Source organism: Macaca thibetana, chromosome 18 (genome assembly GCF_024542745.1).
Source record: "Macaca thibetana thibetana isolate TM-01 chromosome 18, ASM2454274v1, whole genome shotgun sequence".
NCBI classification, from domain to species: domain Eukaryota; kingdom Metazoa; phylum Chordata; class Mammalia; order Primates; family Cercopithecidae; genus Macaca; species Macaca thibetana.
Window position 1 is genome coordinate 35,364,833 of NC_065595.1, and position 14,767 is coordinate 35,379,599.

Below are 14,767 nucleotides of genomic sequence, written 5' to 3' on the forward strand. Positions count from 1 at the left end.
ACATAGTGCACATGTCACTTACATCTCTGAGAACAGCACAGGTCCAAACTGTAAATCCATTTTCCCTGTCCCTTGCCTCCACTAACACATGCAAATATATTTCCTAGCAATGCCCCATGGCACTTAGGTTAGTGTTCTTTTTATGCCAATATCTAGGAAATATTGGTAATGGCTGATATCAGTGGACCAAATTCTAACTCCTGCCAAAGAGCTTGCATTCCCGTCTGGACTTTGTAGCTTGTTCAGGCCAGTTAACTTCAATTAAGTTTAGTTTTCTACATGCTAATATAAATTAGTAATAATGATGCCTGTTTTGCCCAAAACACTGATGATCATACCTATCAGGCTGGCAAAGTATGATACAACTAAGTGTGGGTGAAGAGGTAGCACCATGGAGCCCTTCAGTGACTGCTGGTGGACATAACATGCAAAAGCAATATGGTGATATCTGATAAAATTGAAGATCCACATACCTTATGACCTAGCAGTTTTACTTTTAGGCAAACCCTAGAGAAACAAGAGCTTAGAAGACAAGTACAATGTTCATTGAAGCATCATTAAGATGACAAATATGACAAAGAACCTAAATGTCCATTGACAGTAAGTAGAGTAAATAAATACAATATCCATCGACAAGAATACCATAGGCCATAGAAAAGCATGAATTATAGTCCTATGTATTGATATAGATGAATCTCAAAACCAAACTGTTGAGTGAAAAAAAAAATCAGGATACCTACATTATAGATAGCTATGAAATTTAATAAACTGCAGACTGATATTATTGTGTAGGGCTATATATATATAAATGGAGAATGATGAACACCACATTTAGAATAATGATTACTTCTGAGGCAAAAGGAGGGACATGGGATAGGAGTTATTACACAAGGATATACAACCTGATCTCTGTAATGTTTTATTTCTGAAGTTGGGTAGTGGCTACAAAAGTGTTCCTTACACAATTAATCAAACTCTTGTAATGTATCTGAAGTATTTCACTTAAAAGTGCGCAACAAATTTTTTTTTTAAAAAAAGAAAACTAATGCTCTGAGCACTTTTTATCACAAAGTCCTACACCATGAGCAGGTAATAGTCTACAGAGAAAAGAACAGTGGACAAGGAGTGACTTTCCACTGGACTGTAAAAAATCAGGGGTTGATTTTGAACACATTGTTTCATCCACCTTGGAGTCAGTTTTTTTAATCTGTACAATGGGAATCATACATCTGTACAATGGGAATCAAGGCAGGAGGATTGCTTGAGCCCAGGAATTGGAGGCTGTAGTTAGCTATGATTGTGCCACTCCAGTCTAGCTGACAGAGAAAGATGCTTTCTGAAAGATAAAAAATAAAGTGCTTCTGAGAATTATAGTTACCCATATTAAGAGAAATCCTGGAGTCCAATGGGAGGGGAAAGATTAGGAAAGCGAGGACAAGAAATGAAAAAACCCTCCCTGTGGAATAAGGGTGTCTTCCAAATGACATGATGGTGGTTTTAAAATTTTGGAGCAGCTGCCCATGTGAAGCCCCTGATACTGTGTAGTTCCAGAGGATAGAGCCTTAGCATAGAGAAAGGAAGAACTTCTTTAAAAACAAATCTCTCAATGACTGGATCAGAAATCTCCAAAACTGAGGCTGAACTCTACCTGTTAGGTATTCTGTAGAAATAATGCTAGGAGAACAAGGAAGGGAGAAGTAGGGACGCCTGGGTCCCTCCTAAGTCTGAGTTCCTGTTCAGTAGTCCCAGTACTTTCTAAAATGACTCCTGTGCTATCCCAGTCATGGAAACCCCAAAATAAACAAGCCACTCAAATGATGTCAAGAACGGATAGGAAACAACCAGATGGCCACAGTGGCATTTTAAAGTATTGTGTTTTTGTTATGTTCAGACCAGGGGGAAAGAAAATCCTGAATCAAATAATAAATATTAGCATTAGTTAACCAATTATCTTTATAATGGAGTTATGATTTGGCCATCTGGATGGAATCACACTGCAAGGGATGGCAAGGCAACCTGAGAGGAAGGGAGGGAGGCGGCACTAACAGCTCCAAGGAAAATCATCTCCCAGATGCCAGGACAGAAGCACCCTCCCTCCGGGCAAATTGTGAATGAGGGGAGGAAATCGTGTGACTGGAGAGGTAAACTCATGCAGAAATAAAGGAGGGGCAGCTACACAGGATGTGTAATATGGTGGTTCAGGCGAGGTCTTAAAATATGTTTTTTCTACTTACTGATTCTCCAAATTTCACTATTCAGTATGATATGAGTGGGAGTCCTAGAGTTAGACCACGTGGGTTTAAATTCCAGCCCTGCCACTTAATAGGTGGTGACCTTGAACAAGTTACTTAGATTTCTTAGATCTTGACTTCTTCAGCTGCAAAATGAGGATTTTTAGGTGGAAAAATATGCACATACACACATAAACATGCATGCAGAGCTTAACACATAGTAAGAAACTTACATGGTTTGGGTGTGTGATCCCCAGTGTTAAAGGTGGGGCATACTGGGAGGTACTGGGTCATGGGGCAGATCCCTCATGAATGGCGTGGTGCCCTCCTCATGGTAATAAGCGATATTCTCGTTCTGAATTCACATGAGTTGTAGCTACTTAAAAGAGCGTGGCACCTTTCTCACCTCTCTCGGGCTCCCATTCTTGCCATGTGATGTGTCTGCTACCCCTTCATCTTCAGCTGTGATTGGAAGCTCCCTGAGGTCCTCACCAGAAGCACATGCCAGTGCCACGTTTCTTGTACAGCTTGCAGAACCATAAACCAATTCAACCCTTTTTCTTTATAAATTACTCAGTTGCAGGTATTTATGGCAACACAAACTGGCTAATATAGCATTCAATAAATGTTGGTTCTTATAGTTATCAAGGCCAAATTTCTCTTGCTTTCTCTAGTGTTACAAGTTTTCAACAATTGCTTTCATCTTGACATTAGTGAAGAAATTATGTCTTTATTATGAGGGTAGGTTTTTTATAGAAAGTAGAAGAGTATGAAGGGAGAAGCCTGGCTGTGGAAGGATAGAGAGCCACGATGGAGTGCTGGGGGGAGAGCAGCCTCATTTCAGTCTTAAAAACACAGCTGAGGGCCAGCCTTTGGGAGGAGATATATGTTCTCCGCTCCACAGCAGGCCATTTGCCTCTTTATTCTTTGTGCTTCCCCTAGAGGTTAGTCTTTTCTTTTCTTTCTTTCTTTTTTTTTTTGAGACAGAGTCTGTGTCACCCAGGTTGGAGTGCAATGGCGCGATCTTGGCTCACTGCAACCTCCACCTCCTGGGTTCAAGCAATTCTCCTGTCTCAGCTTCCTAAGTAGCTGGGATTACAGGCATCTGCCACCACACCCAGCTAATTTTTTGTACTTTTAGTAGAGACAAGGTTTCATCGTGTTGGCCAGGCTGGTTTCTAACTCCTGACTTCAAGCGATCTGCCCCCCTCGGCCTCCCAAAGTACTAGGATCACAGGCGTGAGCCACCGCACCTGGCCGAGGTTAGTCTTTCTAGGTCGGTTTTCTGAATGAAGACTGATGCTCTCAAGAAGATGGAGGTTCCAGAGAGCAGAGGAAGAAATGTTTCCTATGGCAGCCCAGGCAAGAGTGAAGCTCTTAACTCCTGCACTGCAGATCATGAGCCATGAGCATTCCTGAGCTGGCCTGGCTGCCTTTGTCCTAGTTCTAATTTGTCTTCTGATGGTGGAGGTGAGGGATTACTTTAAGAGGAGAGAAAGAAATGAGAACAGACAGTTCTTGCGGACCCCAGAAAGAGTACCTGAACAAGTGACTCATGCATAAGGAATCACTTGTCTTTAGAACAAGATCTTAGCTGCCACCCAGCTGAAACCTTTACCTTACAAATGAAGAAGCTTGTTCCCGAGATAATGCTGTGGCTTGCCTCAGTGACATTGTGGCAAAGCAGGAACGAGAACCCAGGTCTACTGACCTCGACTCTGGTCTCTTCTACTCAAGCTGCGGTTGGCAGATTATGACCGTTGGCCAAATCATGAAAATGGTTTTTACATTTTTAAATGGTTGAAAAGGATCAAATGAGGAATAGTATTTCATCATATGTGAAAATTACATGAAATTAAAATTTCAGTGCCCATGAAGTGTTCTCGGAATACTATCAGTCTCATTCATTTCCGTATTAGCTATGGCTGCCTTCATGCTACGAGGGCAGGGTCCAGTAGCTATGACAGAGACTAAATGGCTTCTGCACCCTCAGATCTTTTTTTCTCTGGACCTTTGCACAAAAATGTTGAAGATACTTGCACTAAAGCATTTTACTCCTATGCATAGGGAAATAGATTTGAGGTGAAAAGATGATATGAGGTACCTTTAAGGCACTTAGTTTTAAAAATCTTTTCTGTGCTTTGAATGGACTTGTTCAGAAAATCTGAGCTATGCATCCTGCATACCCAGTGGCCCAACACTCCTTCTCACTGCAGTGGGGAATCTAATAATTAGAGTGTTAATTGTGTTCCTGCCCAATATCTCATAATGGGCTTCTACTCTACTGATAAGGGAGTGGACAGAAAGGAAGACGTGCCTGTTCCATCCATCAGTGAGAACTAAGGAACCTATGCCTCAGTCCCTCCCTCTCTGAAAGGATCCTGATCAAATGTTATTAGATATTAAATATGCATTACTGCAAGCATTAATTGAGGATTTAATATGCTCCCTAATTAAAGTTTGGTGGCGAGAAGTTCATCATATTTAGAAACACAGTATTAAAAATCCTCAGAAACTTAATAAAATTGTAAATCGAAATATCTTCTCTGAAATTAATGAGCCAAAATATTATAGCCAAGCAGGAGTCAGCCATGTCTGGAATTCTGAAGGTCATTTGGAGTCATAAAAATGCAGTTTTCAGTTTTATGGTTTCCGAACAATAAGGCTGAGAAGAAATCTGGCAGGGGAAAAAAAATCATCTTCGCTACACACAGCAATTAATAAAAGAAGAAGCCATGCGTTAGTGACTTAGGCAGAGATGCCAGGTCTAATTGAGAGTTCACATGATGGGCGGAAGTGGAATGGGTGGTGGGTCAGGGAGGCCTGGGGAGGGTTGGTGATAAAGAGGAGAAGAGAAGCGTCAGAGAGGCAGAGGGAGAAAAGTCTAATATTAATACTAAAACCCATCCGAAAGGAGCAAGAACTTTCAGCAGAGGATTCCATCCAGGATCCTGGGGTGGAGAGTCCCACTCTAAGTGAATGCTGAACTAGATGGCATCCCAGTGCGCATCAGTAGTAAGACTTTGAAATCCAGTGACCACTGATGGACACATTCAGCCGGAAAGCGGTAATAACATTAAACAGTCATATTGGTTTGACTCACCCTTGGGTGCCCCCTAAATAGGCTCAGGGACCTCAGACTCCTTCTTAACCCACAGGCCCACTTTGTGCCTTATCCTGTCTCCCAAACAACAGGCTGTCTGCCCTACCTCTCACCTAGACCTTGCTGTTGCTCCTGAAATGCTTTGGCCTCCCCAGCCCCATCCCATTAGCTTTCTACATCTGGATCAGCACTTTCCCAACTCAGGTCACAAGTCAGGCTAGAGGCACTCATTTGTATTTGACCACAAACACTGTGGAATGATTCTCAGGGGTTGTTTCTGCCTCTCCAACAGTCTTGTACAGGCCCTGCAAGGGCAAGGAAATGCGTATGTATTCTCTAACAAAACACTATTTGAGCTGTGTTAGACACGGTTCACATGCTAAGGAAGAGTTACCCCACATTCCTCAATGAAACAGGGAGCCAGGCTTTCACTCAGAGAGGGTTCATGAACTTCTTGGGCCTCTGAGTCCTCTTTTCTGGCTGTTGAATCCGGACTGGGGTTATATCCTGACTGTTGTCTACATCTCAGGGTCCTGGGGTAGAACTGTATAGTTAGGTTACTCTCTCCTCAGCACTCAGAGTCTCGTCTTGTCTTTTGCTTCCAATACCAGCTATAGATCTTCCGTTCATTTGTGATAAAGAATGATCACTCCCTTTCCAATACACAGACCACCCTTCATCTGGGCTTTGCATTTTAATAAGTCACAATGCCTTACACTAAGTTCTAACCATGGAAGTGGCAGAAAAGTCTGAAGGGCCTTAGAACTTTCTTTATACCACTCAAAATATCTCATTTCAGCATCTATTTAAGTGCAGACTTGCCTATCCCTTCTTGAAAACAGCTTAGAAACAGAGACAAAAACAAAACCGCATTGCTGGCCACAGCACAAAGCACAATCCTTGTCCATGAAGGAGAACCAGTGGGCTTGTGGCTCATTTAGTCTCACCATTTCCATCCCTTATGCCATGAGAAACCCACAAGGAATAGACTCACACTGTTCTTACATTTTTCTACATTGATTCTTAATAATTTTAGTGGAAAAATCCTTTTAAAAAGTAAAATACATTTTTGCATAGTCCCAGTTGACTTTTGTTATGTGTTTGTGAGGAAAATGTATACGTACGTGTGCAATTAAAATTCTCTTGCGATGGCTCCTTGGTCTTCCTAGAGAATGGTGGCCCACAGGTTAGAAAATTCTGCTCTACATCTTTAAGCTTCATTTGTAGAAAAATAATATAAACCCTGAATAATGTAATCTCTGAGTCATCTCTTCCATCAGTTGGGATGTCTAATAATTAGAAAAACCCTTCAGTTATTAATTCATCACCACATCTTGCTAAAGCTTCTGCTGTTTGCAAGACTCTGTGCTAGATGCTAGAGGAGCAGTGGGAGCATTGACTGGTGGGAAGGGGTGAACCTTACTCCAATATTAGTGTTCCACGGACCATCTTGATCTTTTAGCTGGAACCTTGATCTTTCGGTCGAATGGAAGGAGCAAAAACAAAAATAACATATTGATAATAGACACATTTACAAAAGTAACACTGTATGATCCACTGGTTCAACTGGCCTATCACGGATTTGCCAAGGTGTTTCTGTCATAAATATTATCAAGATATTCCAAACCCATGAATATTAAGAATATAAGTCATTGTGAGAGAAGCAGAGATGCCTCCCCTTATGGCACATCATGGACACATGTCAAGCCTGTGTATGTGCCACCAGGACAAGAGCAGCAGTCAGCATTGGTGACTATTCCCAGCAATGTCCACACGAGGCCCTGTCTTGCCTGAGCTCCCCAACCCTGGACACTTTAGTGCGTTAAAGCAAATTGAATATGGCCCGAGGACTCCGTATTTCTATATTTGAGTCCTTGTGGATGAACTGTAACCCAGCTTAATAGTCAGACAAGACTGAAAACCTAACTTAGCAGTATGCAGCTGTAACAATAACTGAGTCTTGGCCAATCCCAGCAGCCATACTTCAACCACTCATAGACTGCTAAGTGTTCAAACTATGTTCAAATAAGGCAAACGCCAGCTGGTAACCAAGCCAGCTGTTTCTGTGCCTCACTGTCGATTTCTGTACGTCATTTCCCTTTTGTCTATAAATCTTCCTCCACCATGTGGCTGCGCTGGAGTCTCTGTGAATCTGCTGTGATTATGGGGGCTGCCCAACTTGCAAATCGTTTCAATGCTCAATTAAACTCCTTTAAATTTAATTTGGCTGAAGTTTTCTTTTCTTTTTTTCTTTTTCTTCTTCTTTTTTTTTTAATCAAGTGAAATTTCCTTGATCAACCACAACCTAAGACCCTGGCTTTGTCATCTGTTATGCAAGACTGGCTTTTACCCACAGCTACCCAGCACTGCCTGCTACAGGAGAGCTCTTCCTGAGAAATTGTTTTGGTAGCTTGGCTGGTTAATGCAATTTGGATATTCATCACTTACTACTTCATATTTTTGTTAACATTTTATATAAACATGTCGTATCTCCTTACATATTATTCCACATGTATTTTATAAGAAAAGACGGCATCTAATATATTCTGAATTTCCCATAGTGGATTGCTGTACACCAGGCATATGAGACTACAATGAATATTATTTTTCTTTCAACCTGAGTGTCCGTTGGCTATAGAAAGAAGACCCTAACTCAGGATTGACAAATACAAAGAACAGACAAAATAAAGACCTCTGTTCCTAGAGAATGTCAGGAAGGCAGACATTGTGGAAAGATTAGATATTGAGATGGGAAAATAGACAAAGGGCCCAGACAAAGAATCTTGAAGCCTCTGTCCATAACTTTCTGAGAGAATTTGGACAAAGTTATTTTCCTTCTGGGCTTCAGTGACCACATCTACAGAATGAAGTCATTGGAAAAGCTATTCTGTAGGGCTCCTACTAGTGCTGACATCTGATAATTCTTATGGCTCCGACCTGCCTGCAAGCAGTAGTACAGACCAACTCTTATTCCACTTATTCCAACCCACAGCAGTCAGAGACATTGTCATCTAAAAAACTGACCCATTGAAGATCCAACCTCAAGCTATCTTTCATCAATTGTAACAAATATTGCCCGAGAGCCTTGAATGATGCTATATTTTTGAAAGGAGTACCAAGCATCAGGCATGGCCTCTTCCTCTATGAGGTTTCCAGTACAAATGATGAGACAGGAGACTTCAACACAGATGATGATGGTTATGGTGCAGAAAGGATAAATACCCAACAAGGTGGCCGTGCAAGACCTGCAGGAACCCAACAGAGGGAGTGAGACTTCAGGGCTGGCCCTGTAGAGAAAGTTTCAAAGACAGGTGACTCTGGGGTGGAATTTCAGAGAAGGGTCTGACCTGAAAAAGAGGAGGATGGACTTAGGAGAGAATCATAAGTAAAAGTATGATGGTGAGAATGTTTATGGCACAATCAAGGACAAATAAATGGGCCAGACTGGTTGGGACAAAGGTTTCCAGGGAGAAGTGACAGAAGACTGTTCAGGATACAAAATCATTCCAACAGACCATTTGATGTTATGGAGATAAAACAACCTGGTCAATGGATTGTATTTTCTTTTTTCAAAGCTGTTACTTTGGCTCATAGCTTCACCACACAAATCAGTTTGATTGAATTGTGCAAAAACAAATTTCTGATATCAGTCACAATTCTTTAAGCCAAATGCAGGCACAGATATGGGTGTCTGTGAGGCCAATAACCAATTTTCCTTAGTTTTTATCAGTTACACTATCTATGGCAAAAGGGTAAGACAGAGAGGTAGGGCCTCAGGACACAGGCCTGACAGGGTTCTGTGAATGGAGGTGGCCTCTGACTAGGGCGAGTGGGACTCCAGGGACTACTTCTGCTGCCTCTGAAAGTCTAAGTTGTCTTTTTCCACTGGAAGTGGTCACCTCCCATCCCAGTGTGGAAGCTCAGTGGGGCTGAGACAGAAGACTGATGCAGCAAATCATTCGCTTGAGATGGCAGAGTTGAGAACACAGCGTCGGGGTTCTAGTCCTGACTCAACTACTAACACCATTACATGATCTTTGGCGAGTTCCTCATCCTCATTGAGCCTCAGTTTCCTGATCTCTAAATTGGAATACTATTGCTCACCCTGCCCACATTACCACGAAGATGCTTTATAAAATGGCAAAGTGTGTTAAGAAGAGTGGTGAGCACTGTGCCTCTGGCCCAGCCATCAGGCAGACGACCTGCTTATATAGGAAGTCACATCATCATCTACTTGTTGTCGGCCCCAAATTCTTCCTATGCTTCAATGCCAAAGTCACAATCTCCCCCTCCTGTCAGTTAGGCAGCGTCTCCTGTGGTATAGCAGAGACGTTCATGCACACATCTGCCTCCTTTATCAGGCTGCCAGCTCCGGGGGAGAGGAGCCTGGAGGGTGCAGAGCATAGGTTCCCATCAGACATCATTGGGTTCAAATCCAGGGTCTAACTCACACTAGCTATGTGATCTTAGGCAAGGAATGCACTCCCCATCTATGTTTCTACTTCTTCACCTGTAAAATGAGGATAATAGTAGAACCTACCTCAGAGATGCTCCAAGGATTAATCATATTCATATATATAAAATGCTTAAAAGAGTGCCTGGTTTATAAGATTAAAGTAGTCAACATTAGCTATCAATTATTTTTATTTATGAAAAAAGGTGCTTTTTAAAAAACTTCACATCCCCTGCATCATCTAGCCCAGTGACCTACACATAATGTGTAATAAACTTTTTTTGATTAAGCAAATAACTGAATACAAGTCAGGATTGTCATTAGTTTCACATGAAATGGAAAAGAAATTTTGCAACTTCTTAGGACTTTAATTTGGGAGGGTTCAGCAGACCAGCATATTGGTTAATTACAAGAACTTGAGACAGACACAGCAGGTTCTGTCATTTAACTGGCTGTGCAAACTTGAGCCAGTTACTTAACCACTCTGAGCCTTAGTGCCTTCCACTGTAAAATGAAGATACAACAGTCCCTAACTCACTAGTCCTGTTGAAAAATGGGAAGAGATGGTAAACATACAACACATAGGAGCCTGCAGCCCCTCAGAGAGGGCTCAACCCTGACCAGAAGGATAACTGTGAGGAAGAACAAAGTGACGCCAGACTGGATGGTCAATCTTGTTTTTTTCCTTTCTCATGATAACCTTCTCTTTTCAAATGTACCCAGGTCAAACCTAGGCCTGACCCTGAGACGGACGCTTAAGGATGTCTGATTAAGATGTCTGAGAGGCTCCTTCTCTTGCTGCCCAAGATGCATAAGGTGAAACCACAAACCTAATTACCAGCCAAGTAACTAAAATATCACCCCCTTCCACGTCTTCACCCCAGCCACAAGTATCAGCACCTATGGGGACAGCCTCAGAGAACAGGCCAAGACACGACAAGTACTAGAAACTTTCTGCCTCTCTCAGGCCAGGACTTGAGACAAGACATGGGGGGTGGAGGGGACTTGGTGCTGCTGCCTTTTCCTCAACTGCATTTTAAAGTAAGAAGGATGTGCCAGGCACGGTGTCTCACACCTGTAATCCCAGTACTTTGGGATTTCAAGACCAGCATGGCCAACATGGCAAAACCCTAACAGTACTAAAAGTACAAAAATTAGACAGGTATGTTGATGTGTGCCTGTAATCCCAGCTACTTGGGAGACTGGGGCAGGAGAATCATTTGAATCCAGGAGGCAGAGGTTGCAGTAAGCTGAGATTGTGCCACTGCACTCCAGCCTGGGTGACAAAGCAAGACTCCATCTCAAAAAATACAAAAAAACGAAAAAACAAAACAAAACAAAACAAAACAATAAAGTAAGAAGGATGTTTGTGTGTGTGCACATGTGCATGTGTGTGCGCGCCCCTGGCTTTTCCTGGGAGCTAATCTGTGTCAAAGGACAACGAAAAAGATGGCAAGAAGACAATAGGCAACCTGGCATGCAAAGCATTGCTCTCTAATTCCCAGTCTTTACATAGAACATTAGAAACTTGCTAATGTGCAGAATGCTGGAACTCTCTAAAAAGAAAGGGATTCTCATTCACCAGGGGCAGCTTGGCCTCGTCAGCAGTTACTGTGGAGCTTGAATGTACCCCACTGGTTTATGTATTAGGAGCTGAGCTATCTTCCGGTGAACATTGCCTATTCAGAACCCAGGCTGAATGCTGTATCTCTTTTACCGAATTCCTAATGTGTCAAAGAATCTAATTTGCAAAGCAAAACTACCTTTTAGCTAGAAGGCTTGTGTTTGGCTTTATCAGTTATTCTGCATTTTTTTTTTTTTTAACAACTAAATAATGGCTTTTCAACCAATGGGTCAAGTAACTCAACTCCAGACTGCGTCTTTGAAAACACAAAAACTTTTGAGAACTGTTTCTTCCTTGAGAAAGATGTCATTGTCATATTTAAAAAGCAAGGAATAAAACCAGGTCTCTGGGGGCACAAGGTCCTCCCATTGAATTAGGTCAGAGAATCCTCTTTCCTTTTCTCCCAGAGAATCATAGAGAAGGCTGAGTGTAGGAGAGATTTAAATTGGGTATCTTTTTTAACTTTCCATTTTCATAATTAGAATGATGCTAATATACAATCAAACGTTAATCACATTCTGACGTGTGCTAACCTCAGTTGAAAGCCAGTAGACAGATGGTCTTTGATCAGGTTTACTAATCTAAACAGGAGGCAGGAAAATTAAGTGATTAGGGCCATGGGCTGGGGAATGGAAAGTGGGCTAAAGGGGCCTCAAGGAAAGAAAATTCTATGTTGAAATGATCTGATCAGAAGGGAGTAAACAGGTCTTCACACCACACTTCTTGCTATGCCCTTGGATTGGTGTAGCCTGGACTCCCAGTAGATTTTTGTATGCTACATGGTTATATTTGCATCAAAGGGGAAACAAGCAAGCAAATCGCTGAAAATAAATGGGTATTTCATGAGCCTTTTCTCCAAGTAACAGCAACAAGCCTGTTCCTGGATGACTGGCTTTTCCCATGTTACTCCACCAATTACTGGGATGTCTCCTCGAACAAATGATTCTGGAACACATTTTCCTAAATCTTAAATGATCTCTCTCGCCATTTTATAGGGAATGGTGCTAGGAATTTTTTTTAAATGGTGCTTATGTGTAGTTAAAGGTAATAAATATTCAGAAGATATTATATTATGATTATAGGTTTTCATGGCTCTGTGGCTTGATGAAGTAAATTTGTCTTTGAAGGATTGTTCCATTTGCTTTTAAAACGGAGACACAGGCATAAAGTTCAAAATGCTTCTTTGTCTTTAAAGTGAACTTCTTTTGACCTTTTGAGTGAGTGGCTTGTCACATTTTATCTGTCTCCTAAATAGGATTGTAAAGTCTCTCATTCAGGGTGATGCCTATACCCAGCAGCCAAGCCATGTGGTCAGTTCTGTGGGTGCCTGCTCTATGCAGAAACACCTGACCTGGACCCTGAAAAAGACTGGTCAAGATATCTCTATTTGTCCAGCCGGGAATGGTGTCTCTGGTCATTCAGGAACTGACTCTAACATGTTTAACAATTTAAAGTTTAGAACATGCTGTTTCCTGACTTCTTAATGATCACACAGGTGCTGGAGAGGATGTGGAGAAATAGGAACACTTTTACACTGTTGGTCGGACTGTAAACTAGTTCAATCATTGTGGAAGACAGTGTGGCGATTCCTCAAGGATCTAGAACTAGAAATACCATTGGACTCAGCCATCCCATTACTGAGTATATACCCAGAGGATTATAAATCATGCTGCTATAAAGACACATGCACACGTATGTTTATTGCGGCACTATTGACAATAGTAAAGACTTGGAACCAACCCAAATGTCCATCAATGATAGACTGGATTAAGAAAATGTGGCACATATGCACCATGGAATACTATGCAGCCATAAAAAGGATGAGTTCATGTCCTTTGTGGGGACATGGATGAAGCTGGAAACCATCATTCTGAGCAAACTGTCGCAAGGATAGAAAACCAAACATGACATGTTCTCACTCATAGGTGGGAATTGAACAATGAGACTGCTTGGACACCGGGTGGGGAACATCACACACCAGGGCCCGTCATGGGGTGGTGGAGGGGAGGGATAGCATTCAGAGATATACGTAATGTAAATGACAAGTTAATGGGTGCAGCACACCAACATGGCACATGTATACATATGTAACAAACCTACACATTGTGCACATGTACCCTAGAACTTAAAGTATATTTTTTTAAAAAATGGGCTTGATATACCTGAAAATAAAATAAAATAAAGTTTAGAACATGCACCTTCATGTATATTTTTTTCCAGTGAGCCATCCCAGCAATCCTGTTGGATCAACCAAGTGGATATATTTACTTCCATTTTGTAGATTAAGCATTGAGAACCAGGAAGATCAAGTGATTTGTCCTAAATCCATAGCTAGCAGGTAATAGAGTAGGGACTAGAACCGAGTAACTTCCAGCACAGAGCATCCAGGCTGATATGTTACCCACTCATCTTTACCAGCAAAACACTCTCATCCACATTAGTTCTTAGAAGACACAGTCTTCAAAATGCCATCCTGTTGAAGGATGCTAATCAAATCTGGCCTGATTTGATGCCAGCTCTGTCATTCATCTCCATTGTTAAACTAAACTGTAATTAATACATAAAAGATGATGATTACACTGAATTAGACAACATATCAAGAGAAACCACAGTTTTAGATTGTCTTTCAGTAGTTGCTGCACCTTCAAGAAATACCACCTTCTAACAAGGCATTACTGGGTGGATAGACTATCTACACATCACCCATGATCTCTTGTATTGATTGTTAATGTCCAATATTTTTCTTCTTTCATTTGCCAATGATACAGCTTCCTATTCATCTTCCAACCTTCTTTCCTTCTTCCAGCACTGAACTTTTATTGTTTTCTTCCATAGGGGAGCATGTAACTTTAAATCAAAATAAGAGGCAGAATAATAGAGGGTCTCACATCTGGCTTCCTGACTCAGTATCAAAATATCTTACAAGCCCTCAAAAAGAAGCTATCAAAGAGGCATAAAGGAAACAATAAACATGAAAATAACAATAAGTTATTTGAAAAGGAGAAAAATATCTCAGCCAGCAGAGACTGACATTTTTATGATGGTTACCCTGGGAAAAATACATTCAGAAAAAAAGTTGTCACACATTTCTCCCTAAACTGGGGAAGTCGAGACCACAGCTCTTCAGAAACAAGCCTCCATCACTTTCCCTGAAAACAGAGCCTAGGGACTATCTTACCTCTACCAGTGGGTCTAGAGAGCTGTCTGGGGTGCCTAGCAGGGGAATACAGTTACTTATAATTAACGGGCCCAAGAACAACATTCCAGAGGGAAGACTGACTCCCTGATCCAGCATGTAGTTTGAGGTGGTCACCTGGAAGATGGAAAGGATCAGGAGACTGGCTTAGCTAATCCTT

The 14,767-nt window shown here is 41.6% G+C and overlaps 1 protein-coding gene across 1 annotated transcript in view; it reads right to left on the bottom strand.

Moving 5' to 3' along the window:
* The window catches only part of HAUS1 (HAUS augmin like complex subunit 1), a 983,957-nt gene that overhangs the window by 805,299 nt on the left and 163,891 nt on the right, over positions 1–14,767 (bottom strand). The window lies entirely within an intron of this gene.